This window comes from Lycorma delicatula, chromosome 1 (assembly GCF_047948215.1).
Source record: "Lycorma delicatula isolate Av1 chromosome 1, ASM4794821v1, whole genome shotgun sequence".
Lineage (NCBI taxonomy): Eukaryota > Metazoa > Arthropoda > Insecta > Hemiptera > Fulgoridae > Lycorma > Lycorma delicatula.
In genome coordinates this window covers 168,673,797-168,690,942 of record NC_134455.1, presented here as the reverse complement: position 1 = coordinate 168,690,942, position 17,146 = coordinate 168,673,797, and positions in this window count along the sequence as shown.

The following is a 17,146-nucleotide window of genomic DNA, read 5'->3' as shown; positions in this document are numbered from 1 at the left end:
ATAGTAAGCCTACCTGAATAAAATATTTGTAATGTTCAAGAATAATAATAAAACAATATATAATGGAAAGATCATTAATACTCCAAACAATACTCATAAGTATTGTACATATTTTCTACATTGATGACATAGAGATAATGAAAATTAGACTATAGGATTATGCAAACCAGATGTAACCTATTAATAGCAATTGTATTATATTCTTATTTGCATACATATCAATCCATTGTGGATACAACCTATTTTGTTTACTCCTGCTAGTCAGTTCCAGTATATTTCTTTCCATTCCTTGTTGTGCTGATCTTAATTTTCTCCTTATTGCATGGCTTAATGTACATGTTTGACAGCCTTAAGTAAGTACTGGCAGGATACATTGATCAAATACTTGTTTCTTTAGAGTCACAAGTATTCTGGACTTGAACACCGTTGAGATATGTCCAAATGCTCTCCATCCCAGTTTTATACATCGTAGGGCTTCTGAAAGTAGTGAGTTATTCATGTTGATGAGTTGTCCCAAGTGGGTATTTTCTTCAAGACTTTCCAGTTCACTGTCCACCACTGAAATTCTTTCATGTGTTACCCATTATTACACATTATCTTTGTGTTTGAAGAGTTAATCTGGAAGCCAACTTGTTTACAGACTGTAACAAGATTATTCATGAACTTTGCAATTCTGTTAAATACTTTAACAAACAGCACAATACCATTGGCAAATCTTAGATTTGTTAGTTATTCTGTATTAATTTTGATCCCTTCACACTTCTCATCCTAGATGAGTTTTTAAAAGTCATTTCTAGGATCACTGTAAATATCTTTGGAGATATTGAGTTGCTTTGTTTCATTCCTCTTTCAATTTTAAACTCATTATATTAGCATTGAATAAATGAGATATTATTCAATATTTCAGTATAGTCAGTGTCTATAACATTATTAGGGCTGTTCATAAACTGCTGAATGGTTGATAGAGTCAAATGCCTTTTCAAAATCAATGAATTCTCTGCAAAAAGGCATACAGTACTACTCTTTTGTACTATTTATTACTTCACACATACCTGGTTGTGATGTGTAGTACTGAATCCATTACGAAAGCCAGTTTTCGTTTTTGGTTGGGTTTAATCCAGTAATATACTTATTCAGTTATTAATGACTTATGTGAAGACTTTGTACATAACTGGAAGAAGATATATTGTACAGTAAATTTTTATAACTTCAGTGCTACCTTTTTACCTAGAAGAAATATTGATGATTTCTTTCATTGACTGGGAATAAATACATCCGTAAGACATTGAGTAAAGATTTGGACTAGATAGAGGTCTGTTTCATTTCCTGTTAATTTTAATACATAGCTGACCTCACAAGTATTTTTATGTAATTCTTGTTATCCTCCTTAATTCTCTAATAGTCTTACAAACTTCAGTATATTCAATGATGTTCATTTGGTTCAGCCTTATTTTCATTTTCATTTTCTTATTTTCTTTAAAAGTTTTTTAGTATCTTCAGACAATTTTCCTTTCTGGCTCAGTTTGATGGACTCAGCAATTTCTTTTGCTGTTACTGTAAATAACTTGGTTAAATGCAAATTATTATTATTAGGAAAAAAATCTTTTAGAAATTCATGGAAGTTGTTCTTGCTTTTCCTCTAAATGCCCAAAATTGCTCAGTTCCTATTCCTTCTCAATTAGTTCCTTTCACTCAAGTTGATCATCTGGAAAAATTCTGGGTCAACTGATCTGTGGTCACTATCTGTGTAAAAGTTATTTAAAACAAGTACATCCTGCACAATCTGCTGTGGGTTACACAGTATAAAATCTATCTCATTAGACAGTAGGTTTAAGCAAAGCTGCTGAGAGTATACATTGTTTTCATATATTTGTATGATTTAAGATGTGAATAAATAAAATTTAAATGAATAAATAAATTTCATCCGTTATCCTGATATTTCACTGTAACTTTCTTCTGCAAGATTTCTTGGAAGAAGTTACACTATAAAACACAGGGAACTCAAACGTTATTTAACATAAGAGATTGAAAGTAACTCCAGCAGGAATTCCTGCAATAGTCTTGAGCTTCTGAAATTGACTCCTGCAGTAAATGCATTGTAACAGAGAACATTTTTGAATTTAAAAGATAGTCAAATTTTTATTTAGTACAAGCATCCCTTATTTTTTATTATTAGTACATTCTTAAATTTTAAATAGTGAAAAGCGATGCACACATTTATTTATAAAACCATTTGATGTTTTACTAAAATTAATACACTTAATAATTTATGTAATTTAATAATAAATAATTAGTACATTTAATCGTATAACAGATGTGGCAACAGACAGAATAGACAAATATTTATTACCTTATATTACTAAAGTAACCTTATTGCATCCTGTTGCTCTGCAGCAGGATACAATTGAATCATATATTAAAATTAGACTAAAACTGCTCATTTTATTTTATTTATCCAATATTTTACCATTGCATTGGACTTTTTTATCTCAATGTGGAGATGTAAAAGTGGATCAACTAGTTTATATGTCTATGAAACAAATTGAATTACTATTTCTACCTCTACAGTAACATGATTTGGAAATTAAATGCATTTTTACAAACATGCAGTGCTTCATTGCTTCTGCTCACTCTTTACTGTACATACATGCATAAATAAACAGAGACCTACCAAACTAAAGCACAAAATGAAAAATGTATTGTAACATGAGTTGGGTGATTCACATCATTATTCCTAGCTCAGCTAGTGTTATAATGTATTAAAAAACTTTCACTTTGTGAATTTTCAAACTGCAAATACAGACTCCCATTCATTTAGTAAATGCAGGTTTATTTTTCACAGAATGTAATTTAATAACACATTTATGTAATTACACATTAATTATATATAATTACATTGAATAAACTAAATTTTAACCATAAATATAGGGATTATGTTTTCAACAATGGAATCAAATATTCCATTAAATTTCAGATAAATCATATAAATTTTATTTCATAAACTGTGAAATTAGTATTATCTTGAACGATTTACAAATTCAAGCATAAATAATTACATATATAAAGATTTGAAAAATATTACCTTCCTTTTGCAAGCTGAGAAAAAATTTAACAGCTTCCATAAAATTAATTCTACATAAAACATTTCAGTTTTTAATGGATAATAAAACTACAATAATACACTTATTACATGAATAAAATGTAGACTAAAAGTAATTGAAACTAGTACATAAGTTAAAAGTATAAATAAATTTTCATTCTTTGTACAAAGTAAAGTAAGTATTGTGATTCGGAAAATTTCAATTTCCAGATTTCAATGGAAGTATCCATTTTGACTAACCCTGAATTCATTTTGACTAGTTTCGGCATGACATCTGTACATACATATGTATGTACCATGCATAACTCAAAAATGATTAGCCGTAGGATGATGAAATTTTTTATTTAAAACTGTTGTAACATCTAGTTGTGCACCTCCCCTTTTGATTGCAAGCAACTGAACCAAAAGTGTCCAAAAAAGCCTAAAATCCAAAATAAATTTGATTTTGGACTTTTTTTTACTGCAGTAATAAGCCCTCATTGAAAGCTTTTCAATGATATATCATAAGTGATACTTATTTTCATTGGTTCCAGAGTTATAGCCAAATAAAATACTAATTAAGGAAATATTTGGATCTTAGGGGTAAGCATGTCGATTCGAATCAGACTTCATCTCCTTTTTAACTTTTTTTTTTTTTTAATTTAAATATATTGATAATAATTATTAACCTCTCATTGTAAAAAATTGTTTACAATGAATAATAATTCAATAATAACAACAAAAAAAAAAGAAAAAATATCAGAAGTTTTTAATGAAATAAAATTTTATGTACTTTCATTTAAAAAAATGTGTAAATGTAATTTAATAGGTGTAAAGGAAGTCATGTATTGTCCACATCAGATTTTTTTTTCCTAATCTGCACATAACAATACATTACACAGATCACATAGGAATGTGTAGATATGCTACTTCTTGGATAAAAAAAGGAACTACCCAATTTGACTGGATGACTCAAGAGAAACTGGACTAAAATACATTGATCAGAGCAGTATCATAAAATGCACAATTAATTATAAAGTAAAAAATATATTTGATTAAAGTTCAAGTTAATATAAACACATGAAATACCGTATTTATTCGAGTACCCCCCGCCCCGAAATTTTCATCAGCCACCTATTTACCGTTCAGTTGTTTTAATGCAGATTTGAACGATTTATTAATGCAGATATCTAATGGTTTCAATAGAGATGTCAATCCGCCTGGAATTATTACTTGGTCTATCATACCCTTTTTTAAAATGTATTTCACTTTATCAGTCGTATGCCACCGATAACTATCCATTACTAGCATACCGGTATTTTTTTTATTAAGTACATCTCCTGATCGCTTTTGCCATATACACCTGATTCAATCTAAAATTAAGGTTTCGTCCGTCCAACCTGATTCCTATGCTCTGATAATAACTCCATTTATCTGTACGGTAGGAAGAGTTTTTCTTTTAAAAACAATGTACGGAGGTAATTCTGATGCATCTGAAGTAATGCAAAGCATAACACTACATCTTTGTTTTTATTACCACCAGTGCGAATCGTAACACTTTTTTCACCTTTTTTTTAGTTTTGCTAAATGGCATTTCAAAATATACAGGGGTTTGATCAGCGTTTCCTATTTGAGAAGGCAAATAGCCTTATCTTTTCTAAGATTTATTATGTATTTGTAAAAATGTAATATTTTTTGTTCATAACCGTCTGGAAGTAGTTGAAAAATTGTCGTCTTTCGTCTTATTGACAAATCATTTTGTGCAAAAAATCGTGTTATCCATCCACGGCTTGGTTTAAAATCAAATTTATTCAATGATTTAGCGATTTCACGAGCATATGATTGACACATTTCTGTCGTGACAGCATAACCGCATTACCTTTTTTCCATAACAAAGTCACAATTTTTTTCTATGTCTGTGTATTTTGGTTTTAAGCCACGAAAAGCCCTTTTATTACCAGTGCCTTTCACCGAAAGTTATTTCTTCTTACGCCAGTCTCGAATGCAGCTTTCATCTACGTCAAATTTTCTTCCTGCCGCCCGATTTCCAATTTTTTCAGCCTCTTCTATAACGCGCAGTTTTTCGTTTACTGTAAAAGATTGTACACGCTGTCCTTTTGTACTCATTTTAATGCTGTAATTAAAATAAATCACCGTATTAAACTTTACAAGATAAACTAAACAGATAAAATGCACATAATCGTCCACATATGCAAGCAGTACAATGGCCATGGCGAATAGACAAGAAGACGATGGGTAACTGATACTGTAACTGTAGTGTCATTAGAACCGGATGCAGCCTATACAGAATGAATCAGTATTATAAAAATACCGTAACTTCGTTCCTATCGATAATATGAACAGGATGTTAATAATTAAGGATGTATTTTGTATAAGCGGCATCCGGTATTGATAAACGAACGCCAAAATATTTATGATTGAATTTAGGTACTTCTAAGAAAACGTTTACTTTATATAAATTATCCTGGCTAAAGGCTATGTTTCAAGTAATTACCGCACCCTTATTTTTTCTCTCCATTCCAATAAAAAAAGTGCGGGGGTAATCGAATAAATACGGCAATTTTAAAGTAAATACATTAAGATTCAAATGTATAAAATAAGAACAAAATAAATTTTTTTTAAAAATTAATGAAAATTTTGAGCACACAAGTTTAACAGATATGCAGAAAATTCAGACTTTACTTATTTATAATTTTTTTTAATATTCATATTGTTTTCTAATTATTTGATAAAAAATGGTGGTGTGTGGGTTGGTTTGTTTGTTTATTTGCTTGTGCTAGGTGGACAACTTTTTCTTTTAGTTGCTATTGGTGGCAGAGTTGACCAATAATGCTGCGCCAGGCAGCTGCACACAGCCCCTCTCCAAGCCAACTTTCCTGCTAGAAGCAGTTCGTTGTCAATTAATTTACAGATTATTTTATTTAATTTCTAAGCGTAGATTATTTTTATTTATTAATTCTATTTATTTAACTTTATTAATAAAAGAAAGGGATTATTAGTTAATATTAAGCAGTAAAAAAAGATTCTTTACTTAGTGGGAAAGAGTCGTTGGCGCATATCCGGCCGGTGCACCTGGTTCATTCTGTGCCAATAGCAGCAGCTTAACCGGCAACTAACACAACCTCACATGAACCTACAGACAAGACTAAACGAAGTAGCCAACTCTATCTGTATGACAAGCGTTTTTTTTTTGTCTTCAGTCACTTGACTGGTTTGATGCAGCTCTCCAAGATACCCTACCCAGTGCCAGTCGTTTCATTTCAGTATTCGATATACCCCGTACATCGTATATCCCTAAAAATTTGTTTTACATATTCCAAACGTTGTCTGCCTGCACAATTTTTTCCATCTACTAGTCCCTCCAATATCAAAGCAACTATTCCAGGATGCCTTAATATGTGGCCTATAAGTATGTTTCTTATTTTAACTATACTTTTCCAAATGCTTCTTTCTTCATCAATTTGCCTCTTCATTCGTCACTTTATCCACCCTTCTAATTTTTAACATTCTCCTATAGCATCGCATTTCAAAAATTTCTAATTTTTTCTTCTCAGGTACTCCGATCGTCCAAGTTTCACCTCCATATAAAGCTGTGCTCCAAACATATACTTTCAAAAATGTTTTCCTGATGTTTAAATTAATCTTTGATGTAAGCAAATTATATTTCTGACAGAAAGCTTGTTTTACCTGCGCTATTCAGCATTTTATATCGCTCCTGCTCCATCCAACTTTAGTGATTCTACTTCCCAAATAACAAAATTCTTTTACCTCCATAATCTTTTCTCTTCCTATTTTTATATTGTGTTCCATCTACATTATTTCTACTGCATTTCATTACTTTCATTTTGTTATTGTTTATTTTCACGCGGTAGTTGCGTAGGACTTCATCCATTTCATTCGTTGTTTCTTCTAAATCTTTTTTTTACTCTGCGTTAGAATTATTACATTCAGCAAATCATATAGCATCTTTATCTTTTCACCTTGCACTGTTACTCCGGATCTAAAATTTTCTTTAACATCATTAACTGCTAATTCTACGTAAAGATTAAAAACTAACAGGGATAGGGAACATCCTTGTCAGACTCCCTTTTTTATTACGGCTTCTTTTTTATGTTCTTCAATTATTACTGTTGCAATCTGGTTCCTTTAAATGTTAGCAATTGTTCTTCTATCTCTATACTTAAACCCTACATTTTTAAAATGCTAAACATTTTATTCCAGTCTACATTATCAAATTCCCTTTTCTTTAATCTTCCTTCTACTATTAATCTGAGCACTTAAATTACTTCCCTTGACCCTATACTTTTCCTGAAACCAAACTGGTCTTTTCCTAACACTTCTTCCACTCTCCTCTCAATTCTTCTGTACAGAATTCTAGTTAAGATTTTTGATGCATGAGTAGTTAAAGTAATTGTTCTGTATTCTTCCCATTTATCTGCTCCTGCTTTCTATGATATCATGACAATAACACTCTTTTTGAAGTCTGACAGAACTTCCCCTTTTTCATAAATATTACACACCAGTTTGTATAATCTATCTATTGCTTCCTCACCTGCACTGCACAGTAATTCTGCAGGTATTCCAGGAGCCTTTCTACCATTCAAATATTTTAATGCTCTATTAAATTCAGATCTCAGTATTGTATCATCCTCTTTGACTTCTGCTTCTATAAACCAGTTTCTAATTCATTTCCTCCGTATATTCAATATATTCCACCCACCTGTCGACCTTTTCTTTCTTATTATAAATCGGTGTACCATCTTTATTTAACACATTATTAGATTTTAATTTACTTACCAAAATTCTCCTTAACTTTGCTGTATGCTCTGTCTGTTTTACCAATATTCATTTCTCTTTCCACTTCCCCTGAAACTTTTCTTTAATCCACTCTTCTTTCGCTGGTTTGCACTTCCTGTTTATAGTGTTCCTTAATTGTTGATGGTTCTTTTTACCTTCTTCATCACTAGCATTCTTATACTTTCTACGTTCATCCATCAGCTGTAATATATCCTTCAATATCCAAGGTTTTCTACCAGTTCTCTTTGTTCTGCCTAAGTTTGCTTCTGCTGATTTACGAATTTCCTTTTTAACATTCTCCATTCTTCTATATTTGCTACCTTATCTTTTTTACTCGGACCTCTGGCAATGTCCTCCTCAAAAATCCTCCCTCTTCCTCAACTTCTCTAAATCCCACCAATTCATCTGATATCTTTTCTTCAGGTTTTTAAACCCCAGTCTACATTTCATTATGACTAAATTATGGTCGCTATTAATGTCTACTCCTGGATATGCTTTGCAGTCGAGTTGATTTCTGAATCTTTGTTTCTGTCTGATACCTTGCAGTATCACCTGGCTTTTTCCATGAGTTTATTCATCTATTATCATTTTTAAACTGGATGTTGGCAATTATTAAATTATGTTTTGTACAAAACTCAATAAGTAGGTTCCCTCTTTTATTCTTTTTGACCAGCTCGTTTTCACCCACCATATTTCCCACCCACCATATAAGGAAATATGCATTTTCTGATGCTTGCATTCCAGTCTCCAACTATTATTAAATTTTCATCCCCTTTTATATGTTTAATTTCTTCATCAATATATTCGTATACACACTCTACCTCATCATCATAGGCATTTGTAGGCATATAGATGTTAACAGTCATCGTCAGCTTAGGTTTTGATTTTATCCTTACTACAATGATTCTATTGCTAAGCTGTTTGAAATACTCTATTCTCTTTCCTATCTTCTTGTTCATTATGAAATCTACTTCTGGTCTGCCCTTTATTTGATGATTTGAGTTAATTATTCTAAAATCACCTGACCAAAAGTCATTTTCCTCTTCAAATTGAACCTCACTAATTCCTACTACATCTACATTTAACCTACCCATTTCCCTCTTTAAATTTTCTAATATACAACCTTTTTTTAGACTTCTAACAGTCCATGCACTAACTTTTATAATGTTATTTTTTTAATTTTCATTTACTAAGTTGCTGCCTAAGTTTGCTTCTGCTGATTTACGAATTTCCTTTTTAACATTCTTCATTCTTCTTCTATATTTTCTACCTTAACTTTTTTACTTAGACCTCTTGCGATGTCCTCCTCAAAAGCCTATTGTTAAACATAATATTTCTATTAATAACTTTTTAAATTCTGTATCTATTCACTCCTTAAACCTATTAGAAGTATAAAAACATCAAAATATTCTCTCTGCACTAATATTCTTTTCTTAAAATATTTCTGCGAAATACTTAATATTCTCACAAACATGAGCATACAAACGTGTCGAGGGTCCAGGAGCCAGAATCCCGCCGGCCTCCGTGGCGCGAGTGGTAGCGTCTTGGCCTTTCATCCGGAGGTCCCGGTTTGGCATGGCATTTTCACACGCTACAAAAATTGACTTTCTTCTCATCTTCCGAAGTAACCTAACGGTGGTTCTGGAGGATAAAAAGTGGGGCCAGAACGCCTGATTAGATACCATAAAAAAACTACGACCGGCTAGTCTTTCCCAGAAAAAAAGATGGTGCGTGGGTTTGTTTGTTTTATGAATGTGCTCCACTGATCTATATAACAGGATAGAGGATCCCATTAATTAGTAAAATTTTAAGCATAAACTAGCGTCATCAAATGAGGGGCTAGAACTAAATAAAATGAAACGGCGCGTGCGCAGAGGTAAGTGTAAAAGTAGGGATTAAAACACATTTTAAATCGATGCAGTAGAAGTGTTCTAATTTTGTATTTTGAATAAAGTAGCCTATTTTTATTGCATTAAAAACAATTGTGATTGTGATTACTTGTAAATAGAAAATAAACTTGTGAGTAAAAATCATGCAAAAGTGTGTATTTTGCAAAACAATATAATCGAAATTGGACAATGTTCTTTCTTTAAGTAAGTTAACGTAAGATTTGAGGTTATAACGATGTAAGAATTGCAAAACTCGGGCAAGCATAAAATGGTTTTATTTAGTTCCCAGCCACTCATTTGGAGGCGCTGGAGTATGCTTCGATGTTGAACACTTAATTGTGTTTTACGTCATAAGAATCCTTTATCCAGTTATACAGAGATCAGTGATGTGCTCACATTTTTAAACTAGCTGCTATTGGCGCAAAGCGGACACGAGTGCGCCGGACAGCTGCGCGCAGAGCACGACGATTCATTCGTTCAAACGATTTATATTTCTTTATACTAACGATTTATCTAAACGTTATTTGTGTTTTGGGAATAAAAAAGAAAAACATTTAGGTTAAAGCTGTGTTAAAAATCACAACTCAAGAAACAGTTAAAAATGTTCAGGATTTTGAAGCTTTTTGTTGTTAGTATACTCTGAATTCATTAACGTTATTTAGTTACAATTGGAAAAAAACATTTACAATGTAATGTTGAATGAAATATAAATCATGTAACATTTTCGGGGGCCGTAGGGCCATTAGTCTGTAAAAGAAAATCTTTATTATACAGAATGCCACTCGAAGAAACGCAGGAACATGTTCTACTGATGAATATAATGAAAATTTCATATAAATCTGGGAAATGCTTTGTTTTCGAGTTAAGGCTAGCGAAAAATTTCGCCCTTCTTATACGAAGAAGCCCTACTGTAATTTTTGGGACCCAATTTAAGAAGTAAAGTTCGTATCCCCTTATGTAATCTGAGTTGGGAAATATGATAAAACAGATCCTAGAACTGTAATTCCAATAGGTTTTAAGATATCCGATGTAAAATACAAAATTTGGGGTCGAAAAACAAGTTTTTTTTAAAGTTTATAGTACAATTGCCTTGTTAAATGGCTAATAAATACGAAAGATTTAGTAACAAAACTTGTAGAAAATTTAACTCAGAAAATTAATGTAAATACAGCCAATAGAAAATGAATAAAAACTTTTCAAAATAAGATATTTTGATTTCCAAGAATGGACATTATGTGCGTAAAATGAAATGTAGATCCATCACTAAACACAATACGATCGAGAAAGATGTCATCTTCATGCTGCAACATTTTGTTTCTGAAGTCAGTAGGCTTTAACAACTGTAAAATGGTATGGGCCATATGTAAGCGTTTCCTTAAAACATTTCACACTCTCATCACTGACACTTCTAGTTCACAGCAGGTCATCTTAACAGATTTTTTAAGACTACACAGGAGACTCTCTGACACATTCAACAATTTCTTCAAACACCTCGGTGATCCCATTTTTCCCTTTACACAGACATCTGGTCGATTCAAACTGATTATGCCATCAGTGTTATTGTTGCTTGAAGGATCACAATTAAACATTCTACAGAACGCACGCTGAACTGTAACTACAGATTCACATTTAGTACAAAGGGCCACTATCTTTACTAGTTGCATTGTAAAGCATAATAGTCAATTGGAAGCAGAATGGTTAATCTCTCTCTGGTCATGCACGCAACTAAAACTGTCCATTTAGTTCTTTGATTCTAGCTTCAAGTCAACACTATTTCTCATACATGAGTATTATAACAAATTAAAACCTCGATATTCTTTTTTGTACACCTAATATTATTGTAATTTAATATCTAAATGTAGATATGTTAATATCTATAATTTTATGATTCTTTTATATTCAAATGTAGAGTTAAAACTGTGCAGGGAGTTATTAAATGAATTAGCAGATTTGGAAATAGAAAAGGTTTGATAATTTCACCAAAAACAGAAAAGGACTTCCATTATCTTACCTGTATTATCTTATTCCTGTAACACTGAAATTTAATAATTTCTTTTTTATTTGAAACAACATTAATATTGATCAATTTTAAACAAATGGTATTGTTAGTGAATCAGTATTCTTATTTCTCATGATATCTCAGGAACTTGTATTATAAATAAAAAGAATAACAATTCAGTGTCAGTTTTCAACAATGGCGTATTACTCACATCCCCTAAGCCTTTGTTATTATTACTTTCCTTGGCAAATGTTTCACTTAATTTACAAAATTATAGGGTGAAATCAAACTAGTCCATATTTTTTGAAGTATTTAAAAAATTACTTTTAACATTTATTGAAAAGTATAACATTAAAAAACTTTATGGCATGGTTTAAAAAAGATTGTCAACTGGCACAGACTTTTCCCAATTACTAGAAAAAATTTTAAGTAATGTTGATAACAATATTCATTTTCAATTTTTTGCAGTTTTAGTAAAGGATTCTGTTTAGTTTCACATTTTTACTGATAAAAATCTTAGTAAATGAACTATTTTACCATTGGTTAAAATCAGTTTTCCTACTCTACCTTGCTGTATTTAGTTTATATTTCTGTTCACTCTCCTTTCTTTTAATTTTTTCATTCCTCTCTTTCTTTATTTTCACTTTGATCCTTTAATCTTCCCTAACTTTTTCCATATCCACATTTCAAATGCCTCTCGCATTACTTTTTCCCTTTTAGGTAGATTTCATAAGTGTGTGTAATTTCACAAGGTCTGTAAATAAAGTAATGAGACTGGTTCAGAAAAACTTTTACTATTTACTATTCAATTTTACATGGATTTTATCATCTTTGAAATAGTTCCCTTAGGAAGCCACACAACAATTCAAACTGTTTTCCCAATCTTCATACCAGTGTTGGAACTCAGAAACCGGCATATCCTTCAGATGGTCGGTAATTTTTTTGTTTAATATTCTCTATTTTTCTAAAATAGAGTCCTTTGAGGTGTTTTTTAAAGCCGGCATCAGGAAAAAGTCACAGGGACTCAGGTCAGGTAAATAAGGTGGTTGAGGAACTAGAGGAATGTTTTTTTTTGCCAAAAATTCATTAATAGAGTGTGCAGTGTGACAAGGTCATTGTCATGATGTAGCATCCAGTTGTCTTTGATGGTTGGTCTCACACGGGCTAGTAGGCAACTCCTTATGGACAATGTCATTACTATTGAAGAAACAAATTAGCATGGTTTTGATTTGCTCATTTTTGTTTTTTGGGATGTGATGAGTTTGAAGTATGACACTCCTTGCTCTGGCATTTTGTTTCTGGGTCATACTCAAATATCCAAGATTCTTCACCAGTAATAACATTTTTTTAGAAAATCAGGATCAGTTTCAATTCGCCCTTGAAGGTTGTTGTTTTTCTGTTCAATAGTGAGGTTTTTTGGGACGAATTTTACACAAACTTTTTTCATATCCAATTCGTTGGATATGGTTAAATGTGTCCAATAATGTAATATGGTTCAAATTCAATTGTTCTGTAATCATTCTGACAGTTAATTGCTGATTGTAGCATATCAAGTCTCTGATTCGCTCAACATTGTTGTAACTTTCTGACATTAACGGTCTTCAAGAGCGTGGATCGTCTGCAACCATTTCCTGGCCATTTGAAAATGCTTTAAACCATCTAAAAACTTAGGCTTATAACAGAGCATCATCTCCATATGCCCTTTTCAATTTTGAAAAAGTTTAGTAGCATTCTCATAGAGTTGCTTAGTAGACTGCTTCGTACTATTCTTTGGATAAGGGCCTAGCAAGGGATGACCAAAATGTTGCTGGAATTGTAATACGATTTGATTTGTCGTATGCTAAACAAGTGAAACTTTTTTCACATACAACCATTGTCATATTGAGTTATTTAAAATTTTTCTTAACTTTAAGGTGGTATCTTTTTTATCCTCTACTTAGTACCAGTGAAATTTACCTCCGCCTTCTGGCATGCTGAAAGGGATTTTTTTTAATGGCCTTCTGTTACAACCTAATAAATATAACAGTTAACAAAATGCTTCCACACATCTAACCCCAACTCATTATATAATCTGATATCTCTTTAACTCATTAAATAAAGACACTGATATCATATTTATTTAGTTTTCATCTATGTAATGTCCTGTTATAATTTCTAAGCATCTGTACTAATTTACCTGTTTCATTTTTGAACCTGCACAAAAGAAGGAAACTTTTAGATAGATATTTATTCGTTTATCGTATTTTATCCTCAATAAATTTGTTTTCTAACATTCACTTTCATACCAGATTATCATCTGACTTCTTATTTTGAAATCTCATATCATACTTCCTAGTACAAAACTGCCCACAGAAAGAAACTGCTCACACTGAGAGTAAATTGTTGCAGTGTATTAAAACTGCAAGCAGATAAGTTTGTTCCTTCACATGTTTAAAACAAAACTGGGAAATTTAAAGAACAACAATATTAAACATTTACAAGAAATATCATTTATTTAAAATACAACTGTACTGAATTGCTAAAAAAAAATATATAAATAAAAAATGGCAGTATTCACAAACTTAGTAATGAATTATAATATTTTGCTAATCTTCAGCACAATTCAGGGGATATTTATAAACATCAAGGAAATTATTCTGGTCTATCTGCCAAATTATTACAATGAAATTTAATGTTCCCTGATGCACTGTATAATTGCTGCACAGATATGTAAAGGTGTATTGTCACAAACTGAAATAACACTTGTAAAATTAAATTAGTATAGTATGTTATAGTACATTATAAGGTACAAATATTTACAACTTTATACAATTACACTGTATGTAAAAATAACTATCTTTTCCTTATTTATTCATGTTTAGCTACTTTTCTTAATACAGAAACAAAAGAAAATTGTAAAACTTTGTAAAAGCTACTTGATTAAGAAATTAGTTTTGTTTCTTTATATTTAAACTTAAAAAAAACATAATTCAAATCCAAAAAAATTGGATAAATAATCCTGATCAATGATGAGATAAAATGTTTTGAAGTACATTTATTTATCCGTTATTTGCAATTGATAAATTAATGAAATGACCAAAAACTTCTTTGTATTAATGCAATAGGTATTCATAAACATCTATTTCAGATTAATGTTACAGATATTAATTCTCTTTACAATTTCTTTAGTACAGTCAAATAATAACTCAAACTAAAGTTACAAAATTTTAAATTAAAGTCCAGTATAAACTGGAATAAGCAAAGATATAATTTAAATTTCACACAGACCTTGCTAATGCTCTCGGAATTGGTATTACTAATAATAAATAGTTTATTTGTAGACTCAGCAAACCAATAAAATAACCAAACCACCTTTAAATGAAGTAATGTGATAATATTAATGTTTTTACTGATTTCACACTGTTGCAGAGCATTTTACAAATCACAAAATAAAAGATTTTTAAAACAGTGACTGCTGACTGGTAACTGTGGTAATAAATTCTGATTTTTCCATAAGACATTTAATAAATTATATCATATTTGACTGAAGATGTACTGCAGCAGTGCAAAAGGGTTATCAACATTCTAAGATGAGAGGTTGTTTTATTGAATTGCTGGTTCTACAAATAAATTATTTGTTAATTTATTAAATCAGTGATTATAATGAACTTGGTAAACAGTATTATTAATTTGTTCAATGTTCATTTTACCATGTTTATTTATGTTATTTACAATTGCTTTATACTTAAAGTGGACATGTTTTATTAAAAACTGCAAATTAATCTTTCAAATTATAAAAATATTTCTTTCAAAGGCGTTTCAGGGCTATTTATCAGCACTTTCCTCATAGAGTATTTAAAACTATTTATGTTAATAAAAAGGAAACTCCATTATGGAAGATGCAGATAATTAGCTTTCCATAAGAACTACTGCTGTAAAAATCTAATTTAAATACTAGCAGTAAAAATTAATTTAATAAAACTGTATAAGTCATAGCAAAACGTTCCGTTAGCAAACATCAAAGAAAGGTTTATTAAGCAACTGATAACATTTATCAAAGAATAGAATATGTATTTGTGTTAAGGTTGTGCCTCTGATTTTGATATAAATAATTTTAAGTAGATTACTTGAAAAGTAGCAATAATAAACATGTTTTGAATGTTAATCATATTAAATCAATATAATTTTTGTAGTAATAGCATTTAAAATAAACTAAACTAGCACATACCATGTTACAAATAGAATAAAAGTTTAAATCAATTCTGAAAAAAATACTTAATACAGTACAATTTTCATTACATAACAATTCTTATTACATTACAATTTTACATTTTAAAAAAGTTATTCTCTTGCAATTCATATATTCTTTATTATCATTTCCTTACAATCAGTTACTAGTTTCATCTTGCTTTTCATAAAAGGTTTACCTAAGAGGTGGCCTTCTACAGATACAGTCAATATAATTTTTAAATGTAATTTCGTTTTCTACATATCAAATAATAATTTAACATTGCAACATAAATGAAGACCCTTAAAAAATATAACTGTAGTGCCATTAGCAATTTTTCAGTACCTGATGTTAGAGAACTACAGTTCATGTAGTTGCTCCATGTAGCAGTTGGGCAATTAGTGATGTTACATGCAAAAAAACTGATTTAAAAATTTTGTTTCATTTGAAGATTGCTTATAATTTTGATCAGTTTAACAAGTTCCTGTACAATAATAATTTTGGAAATTGTTATGCTATTGCTATCAAAGTTAAATTATGCTTTTCTTAATTTACAAATGTATCAGAACTAAGGGTTTAAATATTAAAAAATAACACATTATTTGTCAAGAAAGATTTAAATCTGTATATATATATATATACATATATGTGTGTGTGTGTATATGTGTACATGTATAATAATTATGCAAACAACCAGGACAAATACTCACACAAAAAGTTACTTGATTGTTATTGATTCAATAATGGTCACTAATTTCTCACATTGATCAAAACTTTATGTCAAAGTTATATTACAAAATTAACCAATGTTTTTATTTAATAAAACATTTGTGATGCTTCAACAAATTATGTAAAGTTGTCCTTACCAAAGATTTTTTTAGAGCTAATTGCAAAGGTAATTATTTCTTTTTTCATCGAAGTTAAGACCACATTAAGACAGGCACCATTAACCACATAGCAAAAAAAGTAACTTCACTGAAGAAGATGGTGCATATTTAATTCAGAAAACATCTTCTGAAAATACAATTTTCACATAATTTTGAAATCCAGTTCTTCATAATTATTAATAAAAACAACTTCAATTTTTCTTTACTATAAGCATCCAAAATTTGAAAATTTAACCACAGAATTAGAAAAAGTATTTAATAATTACA